Source organism: Camellia sinensis, chromosome 13 (assembly GCF_055761805.1).
Source record: "Camellia sinensis isolate YWXY chromosome 13, ASM5576180v1, whole genome shotgun sequence".
Classification (NCBI taxonomy): domain Eukaryota; kingdom Viridiplantae; phylum Streptophyta; class Magnoliopsida; order Ericales; family Theaceae; genus Camellia; species Camellia sinensis.
The window spans coordinates 151019086-151027955 of record NC_138973.1 but is presented as its reverse complement, the minus strand read 5'-3'; the positions used below and the strand labels follow the sequence as shown (position 1 = coordinate 151027955).

Sequence of the window (8870 nt, the reverse complement as noted above, 5' to 3'; positions counted from 1 at the left end):
ATGTGCCTATGATGACGTTAGACGGCGTGGGTCAAAGACGAAGGGAGACATTTGACGCGTGACGAGTACGAACCAGTTGGGCAATGCCAAGTGGATGAAACGGTTAGGAAAATTATACGTGACAACTCGTGTTTTTTTGGGATTCTTGGAATTCTTGAACTAGTGCGTCATGATGTCTCAGCTAGTAGTACGATCTCAATTGTGATGCTGATCTTAGGTAAAAGAACACATTGGCTCTTGATCCTAGGTTCTTGATTTTTGGTCCTTGGTTCTTGGTTTTTGACGAGTAGACACATGCAAGTCCTTGTTTCTTGATGTCGACAAGTCATGATCTCGATCGGAGAAGTATCTCTAGCATATTGTTTATCCGACATGTTGGAATATCAAACGATATAGGTTCCATCACCTCAGGTTGCCGATGTAATCGAACCTATGGGGCAGTTGTAGTGATATAATTTTAGAGTCCTGCCGTGTGACCGAGGTGCCACGTGGACAAGCCAAATTATCGAGATGATTGTGGTATTGCTAAGATATGGTGTGGTAATACCAGAATCTGAGATGTTTGGATGGAGAACAAGAGTCCTTGATAAGTGAGGCGCTTAGTTCGGATAGGGATGGGGCTCTTATGGAGTTTATCCATGTCTAACTAAGAGTTTGAGATAAGCGTTGTGCTTGAGTCCTATGAAGTGAGATTTCTAGAGGACGAGGGCACTATTAGCTAAAAAAGTGACGCACTACCATGGTTCTAAGGTACGTTTTAATTGACATTTATGTTACTTGTTTGATATCTTTGAGAGATAAGTTGGCTCTCTTGATTGCCGGTGTGTCTCGAGTGGACGAGCCACTACTACAACAAAAAAGGGTTTTTATTACGCCAAATGCACGTCATGGATACAATTCTACGACGTGCAAGGTAACATCATATTATGACCAGTCATGAAAAGTCATTCACTTTCAACAGCATGCCATATCATGCTGTTAAAACTTTTAACAGCACATTTTATACACCATCTTTAATTTTTCTATGACTACTTTCGCACGTCGTTAATTCAAGAAACAAACTATGGCATTCATTGTTAGTCGTTGAATATTTAATGCAATGGCCTATTTTGCCTGTCGTCGATAGCCCAAGTTTCACAGCATTTTCTACAAGTCGTGGAATATGTATATTTTTTTTATAAAAAAAAATTCAACAGGTTTTATTTCACTTGTTTTGTACAATCTAAATATATATATATATATATATATCAATCAACCACCAAAATATTGTTTCAAACATCCAAAAAAAAAAAAAACTACCCATAAATTTTGAACATCCAAAAATGATCTATATATTCCAAACCATCCAAAAACTATGTTTCTAGACATCAAAAACTATCCATAAGTTCAAAACCATCCAAAACATTCAAAATAATCCCCAAAAAAAATCCTTAAGTTATAAACCAACCAAAAACTATCCTTAAATTCAAAATCGCTACTGAGGGGCCTTCTGTCTTATTATAGGCCATGTCGAAATATCATCCCCTCAAGGGCCAGCCAAGGGAACAAGGAAGAGGCTTAGCTCAACACCCACTTTGGAAAACCTGGTAGCTTGACTTGGAAGTCTCACAATCTACGAGAATGAGTACAAGAAAGACAAATGGAAACACCCTGCTTATTAAATGAAATTTAGCAAGTGTTAAAGAGTTAAAAAAACCTTTCTTCTATAGATCATAAGGTATTATGAAAATGAACACGCATGCATGAATGCAAAGCAATCAATGCCAAACTCGGTGTAAACATGATCTTTATATTTGGAGTAGCACCCATAGAGTGCAAAGTGAGGCTTTTATTCAGAAACAATAATAACAAGAAGCACAACCTTTCACCCCTAGTAATGATGCAACATAAAATCAAATTAATTATGAAGGTTAGCTCTATTGGAACTTCATCTAGTATCATGTACCCAATTTTTGAATAGTATGCACACACAAATTGAAGGGAGAAAAAAAAAATCCCATTAAGCATGGGTCCTGAAAATACCTCAAGAAAAGGGAAAAAAAGGGAAAAAATGAGAAACTATTATTTAGAAGGAACCAACTTGTCTGTAATAATTTATATAGTATTGTGAAGAAAATCTGTCTATATACTTGACTTAGAGGTTCATTGTTATTCCAATCAATTAAATTACTTAGATTGAAAGAGCTAAAAAAAACTATTATATTATATATTGTCAGATGGTAGCCATTTTGGTACCAAGCAGACGCTGCATTAAAACAGTCAAATCAGATTTGAGTTTCTCTTACCCTAACAACTTATAAAAAATTGTGCACATGCCACAAAAGCTTAATAATGTTTGGAAAGTCCAATGTTAGTATAACACAAATTTGACAACGAAAAAATATCATACTTGAAGCAGCTAACACGTGCGAAATATGCAGTGGTTTCATATAATGAAATAATATAAAGGACCAGAAACAAAGGGGCATTGTTTTCAATCAAGCATATCAACAAATTTGAGTATTAAGCACCTCTTCAATTATTAAATGTACACATAAAAGATTTAACCTACACATACATACACACACAAAGTATCTATTTGTGTGGATACAAAAAAAATCACATAATAAGGAGATGGAACCTATTAGTCACATGACAGTCAAAATTTCATATAGGAGTCAAGAACAAACCAGTATGCGAGCTGACTCTGGGGACAATGGCTTCCCCTCTTCACAAACAATAAAGTCTAAAACAAGCTCCACCAGCCCTGCTCAGCATGAGCCAGGTCAATGATATATATATACACACGCTACATAATTTGCAAACTGAAGAGAAGAAAACAAAGTAAATCAGTCGCAAACCTTTGTTCAACCTAACAGGCATCCTTTGCTTGTGTAGGAAGGGTTTCATCTCGTATGTGAACTGATCCAAAGGACCTTCTTGAAGCTCCACCTGGAAAATAAGTATAATATACGTGCAGTTTTTGGGAGTTGGGATATATGAGACATACATAATACATAGAATGTATGTCAAACTTTAACAAGCGTTGATCGCTTTATATAGCACAGGCTAAGTGTAGCTTGCTTTTCGTGCTCCTTGGAGGGGTTTAGTCGCCTTGGATATGATAGTCCTACAGTTCGAACTCCTATGGTTCTGAATCTTGTTTCACATGTGCAATGTGAAACAGAGAAACACAAAAGAGTCCAAATGCGGCAATCCGTTTTAGAAAATTAATTTTTAATCAAAAATGCCAAAAATGGACTGTATTGTCAGATTTCAGAGTCGCCACCTAAATAATTCTGGAAAATTTAGGAAACCCACGACTCATACCAAAAGCCATTAGTCCGTTATCACCAAAGTGTCTCGGCTCGGTAATTTAGGTATGAGAGGGGAAGGTCATGATTTGAGCACCCCACTTACCTGATCAAAAATCGACCTCTACTAATCATGATGTGATTTTTATGTACAGTATATGCTCTTGTTTCAATTACTATGCTATCTTTACCATGTGAGGCACACAAGTATAGACTATTTCACAAAATTTGGAATGCTTTGATTTCATGTTTGTTTGAAAAGTGTTTTAAATATGTGTCACTTGAAAAAGCGAACTCATATGTACATTAATCAAATCATCCCAATTTAAGCAATTAGCCTTCATCCACAGGCATTCAAGAGATATTTCAAATAAGCACATAGCCTCATAGTAACATGCTTGATATGGCAACACAAACATACATGCAATATGATAAAGCAAAAACGCTCACCTAGTACTCAATCAAGGCAAGCCAAAATAGAAGAAAAATAGTTAGAAAAAATGCATGATCCTAAACAATGCAACATGAATAATCCAACGTATACAACATGCAACCAATAGGCTCAACTACTAGCATGGCATGTGAGTCAATTCAAGGCATGCGATAAATCACATATTCAAGTAAAGAATTTGAAATTGACAATGATTAGTATGATGAGCCAAACCCTTATGTATGCAAGACGAATGGATGCAAGTCATGGAAAATTCTAATTAAAACATGGTGCTATACAACCACAGTAAGTGGATAAATAATAGGGAGAAAGAAATGGAGGTTAGAAGACATACACACATTATTACATATTTGTCCCCGCGCAAGAGGGTCCAAAATGTCCAAGTGTCCAAATTAAGCTAACTATTACAAATCCAAATGAATAATAAATAACTACAATCTAATTTATTACAACAATGACATTACAATAATATATGTAAAGTATGCACAAGGATCGCATGCGCCCCAACAAAGGCAGTCCTCAGAAACTGCTTTGTCTGCCTCTCAGGAAGCTGTTCTATTTTACCCCAGCCACTGCCCTGTGTTTTAACCAAAAGTGCTCTGTTTACCGTACATTGGAACCCAGCCGGCCCCCAATGAGGCCCGTCCAGGCCCAAAAACATCCAACCATGACCTATTTTCTTGCAGAAAATTGTTTTTGTGCTCTGAGGTGAAAACAATACAGATGGAGCATTCCTAAGCCATGTTTGTCCTTTTTGCTCTTCTCTACCATAGAGATACTCAAGAGAGAAGTGAGTTCGATTCTCAAACCATCAATGGTTGCAAGTTGATTGTGTGAGGATTTTAGACATGATTTGGGCAAAAAATTAATAAAGGCAATGAAAGACAAACAACACCTCCTTCTATCATGAAATTAATTCAAGAAGGGAAGTGGACAAGCCTCAAGAATCATCAATCATCAAACATCACAAAATCGTATGTGATGACTCTAGAAACGACGAATTTGTCATAATGTCCGACCGAATCCAACCAATTTTCTTAGTTTCTTTTATGTCAATTTTAATCGATTTAAAGCCAATTTTATTAGTCTATTTTAATTACCTTTTCATTCTTTAATCATTTAGTCGAAAAATAAGAATTAAGTCCACTAAATGGAGGGAAGTGTCAAACAAGAAGTGATTCTTGACATGAGAGAGATGTAATGCCTTGGTAATGAACCTCCAAAGAGATTAAACCATTAAGCATGGAAAGATCTCTTTCGCATGCATTAAACAACACTCGTTTGAAACGACTCTCAAACAAAGAAAACCAAGAAAGGATGGAGGGAACGGAGATGATTATGCAAAGTGTTGATTATTACAAAGTGAGACTATTTGCATGAAAACTAGGTAAATAAAGCTATCAACTCAAATGAAATGGTGTCTAAGGCCTAAACAACAAAATCCATCAGGACTTACAACACTACAAACATGATATTCAAAGCATAAACTATTTAATAGAATTAAATAGCCCCTAAAACTTTAAAATTAAATTAAATTAAAAAAAAAAAAAGCAACAACAACAACAACAACAACAGTGGCAAAAGCAAGGGAAGGTAAGCAAAAAAAGTAAAGAAAAAGCTATGGAACAAAGCCTAAGGGGGGTGGCTAACCCTCAACTTTTTGCAACTTTGAATCACATATTTCAATCCTTGAAAACAGTCCGAAAATAGTCCTAAAGCAGTACAAAAATAGTGGCTAAAATTAGATAAACGAGTGGGAAACACAAGGATAAAAGCTATGGGATAAAGTTCAAGCAAAGGTGGTTAACCCCTCCACCTTTAGTAGCTATTAAATGACAAGTTTCAGCCCTTGAAAACAATCCCAAAATAGTGTATAAAACAAGAAAAAGAGAGGAAAAGAGTAAAAGAGAAGTAAGGAAAAAGATGCAAAGTTGTAGCTCTTCAAAAGAGAGGTAACTTCTTAATTGACGAACTTGATTCCAAACACCCTCAAGTTTCTCAAATAAGCTTTGAAAGTTCAACAAAAAGCTTCAAGAACAAGCTCAATTGGTGTATGTATTGTGTATGTATAGCTAAAAGGTGATACGAAGTCAAGGAAGCTTTTGAAAGGAAGATGGATGTTTTTAGCTCTCAAAAACCTTCAAAAACTTTGGAAATATTTCCTAACCCTCTAGGTTCTGAAAATAAGTTTTGAAATCTCTACAAGAAAGCTTCAAATCCAAGCTTTAATGGTGTATGGAGGGTGAAAGTTGATTTGAAGAACAAAAGATGCTTGAAGGTTCAAGGATAACTCATCAATGTCTAAGCCTCTTGGAAGGTTTTTATAACCTTAAAATCTGAAGTGGGAGGTCCTATTTATAGAGTTTGAGCCAAATAGGTCTAAAATATCTTCAAAAAACAATAGCTGGCGAATTCCTGCCAGTTGTCCTGTTTGTCGCTAATGAGACCCAACCAGGCCACAAAACAGACGGACAGGCCCAAAAATGAAAAGACGGGTCTAAATGGCACTTATGGACTATTTTTCATTGAAACCCGGCTGGGTCCAAAAATTTGCTTTCAAGCCCGATTTCAAATGGGCATATCTCCCTTATCCGGACTTGGTTTTAGGTGATTGTTGAGTCTAAATTGAAGCACCAGAAGTCTACTTTCCAATGGTGGTAACCTCACATCAAAATTCTAAGTTCACAAAGAGATATTCCAAATTTAGTGAAGGTTGTTCATTTTATTTCTTAACGATTTGATGCTCAACCTCTTCCCCAACTAGTTTTCTTGCATCCCCTCCTATTTCCTTCAACTTCAAACCTATAAATTAGATGTTTTTAAATATTTTTCAAAGAGTTCACCTCCATGTCATTTATTTCCACTTTGTCCTTGCTCGTTTTACTGAAAAGTGCAATAGTTTAATCGAAATGCGAGCCTCGGAATATCGTAGAAACATTTGAAAAAATATTTTGAAAAGAGGGTTTCAAGGTCTAAAATATTTTGGCCAAAATAGGGTGTAAGGTTTGGGATTAGAACTTGAATCCAAATTTCTTTGTTGAAAATTCAAAAGATTGCACAGTGTAAGTTTCATCATCCGGTGTTTGGAATAAAGCACCCAAGTTTTAAGGGTAGTAAAAAACGGGGTGTCTACACTAAGGTGGTACAGTTGCAACATTTGAAATATTATTTAAAACATAGAAAGACAACTCAATGTCAAAGAAATTAAATGCTGTTAATAGAAATTTTTAAATTAGGATGAAGCTAAATTTCTAGAGCAGTGCAATGCAAGTTTTTCTTCTATGGTTGGAAAAGTTCAAAGTTGTGCTTTGCTTATGGTTTATTTACACTAACAATCACATCGGGTCAATAAACTAATGTAAATATAAAACAAATAAAAATAAAACGGAGAAAGAATGATGCATATTGATGTGCCACAGAGAAAGGTGACCATAAAAATCAATTACCTTGAATGGTCCAATGAATAATTTGGCAGGGAAAAAAAATCCAAATTGCAACAAAAACAGGAATAGTTAACAGAAAATCTAAAATTCATCCAATACCATGACTTAAAGGGAATAATCCCATATTCTATAAAGAAATAGGGATCTGCTCTTATTTCAGGGAGCTTACTGTCGTAAGGGCTACACTTCTTGGTGCATAAACTAGGATTGTGGCCTTGTGAATAAAATATCAGTCTAATAATATTGCTGTGAAATTTGCTCTGATTTCATAGATATATACAGGAATGATTTTGTCGATTCAACAATTATATCTAAACTGTTTTTCTACAAAGATAAATCATTGAAAACAAAATAAAAACCAAAACAAAAAATTGAGAAACATTTATTTTGATGAACAAAAGCTTAAGCTGTTGACAACTCATCAATCAACCTATCCATGTTATAATTGATCTACTCGGCTATCTCATTACCTCAAAGTAAGACAGGTCAAGCTTTTCAATACACTGGGAGAGCCAGAAACCACCTAAGGGATAGTAAACAGGGGAAAGCTTTTCATGGTTTCACAAAATACAGGACCATTATAAACAAACAAAAACATCTTGTATAAGGAGATAGAAATGTCTCTATAAATTAAATGGATGAAAAAATTGCACATATCTTAATTCCTCTTTATGAAATATAGATGCATTACAATCTTTGGTTGCCAGACTTACTTTCTCCTTTGAAAGAATGGGTCCATGCTAATAATTTTGGTAAAGTCATCACCTACGTCCCATAATTTGGACATCGCCTTTTTGAGTTCATGGGGTACCTTTTTGCAAACATTGCAAATCTTTCTAAACCTCGTAAAAGTAAGTTCTTAGTAAAAGGATGTAGTACCTAGAAAATTTTATATAAGAGTTTAGCTCTTAAGCATATAACAAGTATCTTAAATGGAAAATGAAAAATAAAACAGCTGAAAAATGAGGAAAATAAACATAATGGTCTCTGCTATTCTGTCATATCTGTTGCCCTTTTCATTTCTGTTTAGGCTAAGTAGTTTAACATTCCACTTTCAATGAGTCGGAGTGCTTACTGATGCCAACACCAAAAGCATCACCTATTCACACCAACATAATAAAAAATATAGAACAATTTAGAAGAGATTAAAAAGAAAAATTAACTTAATCAATTCAACAAACTGTCACAGTATTGGAATCTTGTTATTCTCTCTTCCAAGCATCTTACCCAATTGCATACAAAGAATATGTACACAAAAAGATACTTAAGAGAACTTCTTGAGTGATCCAGATTCATTCAAGGTGTGAATTCTACCACATAAGAGTTGAATATGAACCTACCTTATTTTTCTAAGTATATTTTTGTGCATAAATTCAATGAATATATTTTTACTATTTTGGTAATTTAAGATTTAACTTTATCAGTAAAAATTCCAATTTGGGCCAAATTAATCCAATTTCAAACATTTGTCTGAATAGGTAACAAAATAATTGTAATAAGATTCAGCTATGATCCCTAAGAGATGGGTTCCTTGTCACTATAGCTCTTGAAGTCTGAATTTGTAAATTTCATCCCCAAACACCATAAGACCGACATGAAACATATATTTTAGATATCATACGTGTATTTTATAATCCATTAATGATTTAAAATCTCCAATTGAAATTAAACTAATTAGAATCA

The 8870-nt window shown here is 34.8% G+C and overlaps 1 long non-coding RNA gene across 1 annotated transcript in view; it reads right to left on the bottom strand.

Annotated features, from left to right (window-relative positions):
- Positions 1 to 1169: 1169 nt before the first annotated feature.
- The window catches only part of LOC114310543 (uncharacterized), a 42869-nt gene continuing 35168 nt past the window's right edge, over positions 1170 to 8870 (bottom strand). The window contains exons 4-6 of the long non-coding RNA XR_003646162.2: positions 2841 to 8286; positions 2670 to 2746; positions 1170 to 1650 (exon numbers count right to left, since the gene is read on the bottom strand). This is a non-coding gene — a long non-coding RNA (uncharacterized LOC114310543). The remainder of the gene's footprint in view (positions 1651 to 2669; positions 2747 to 2840; positions 8287 to 8870) is intronic.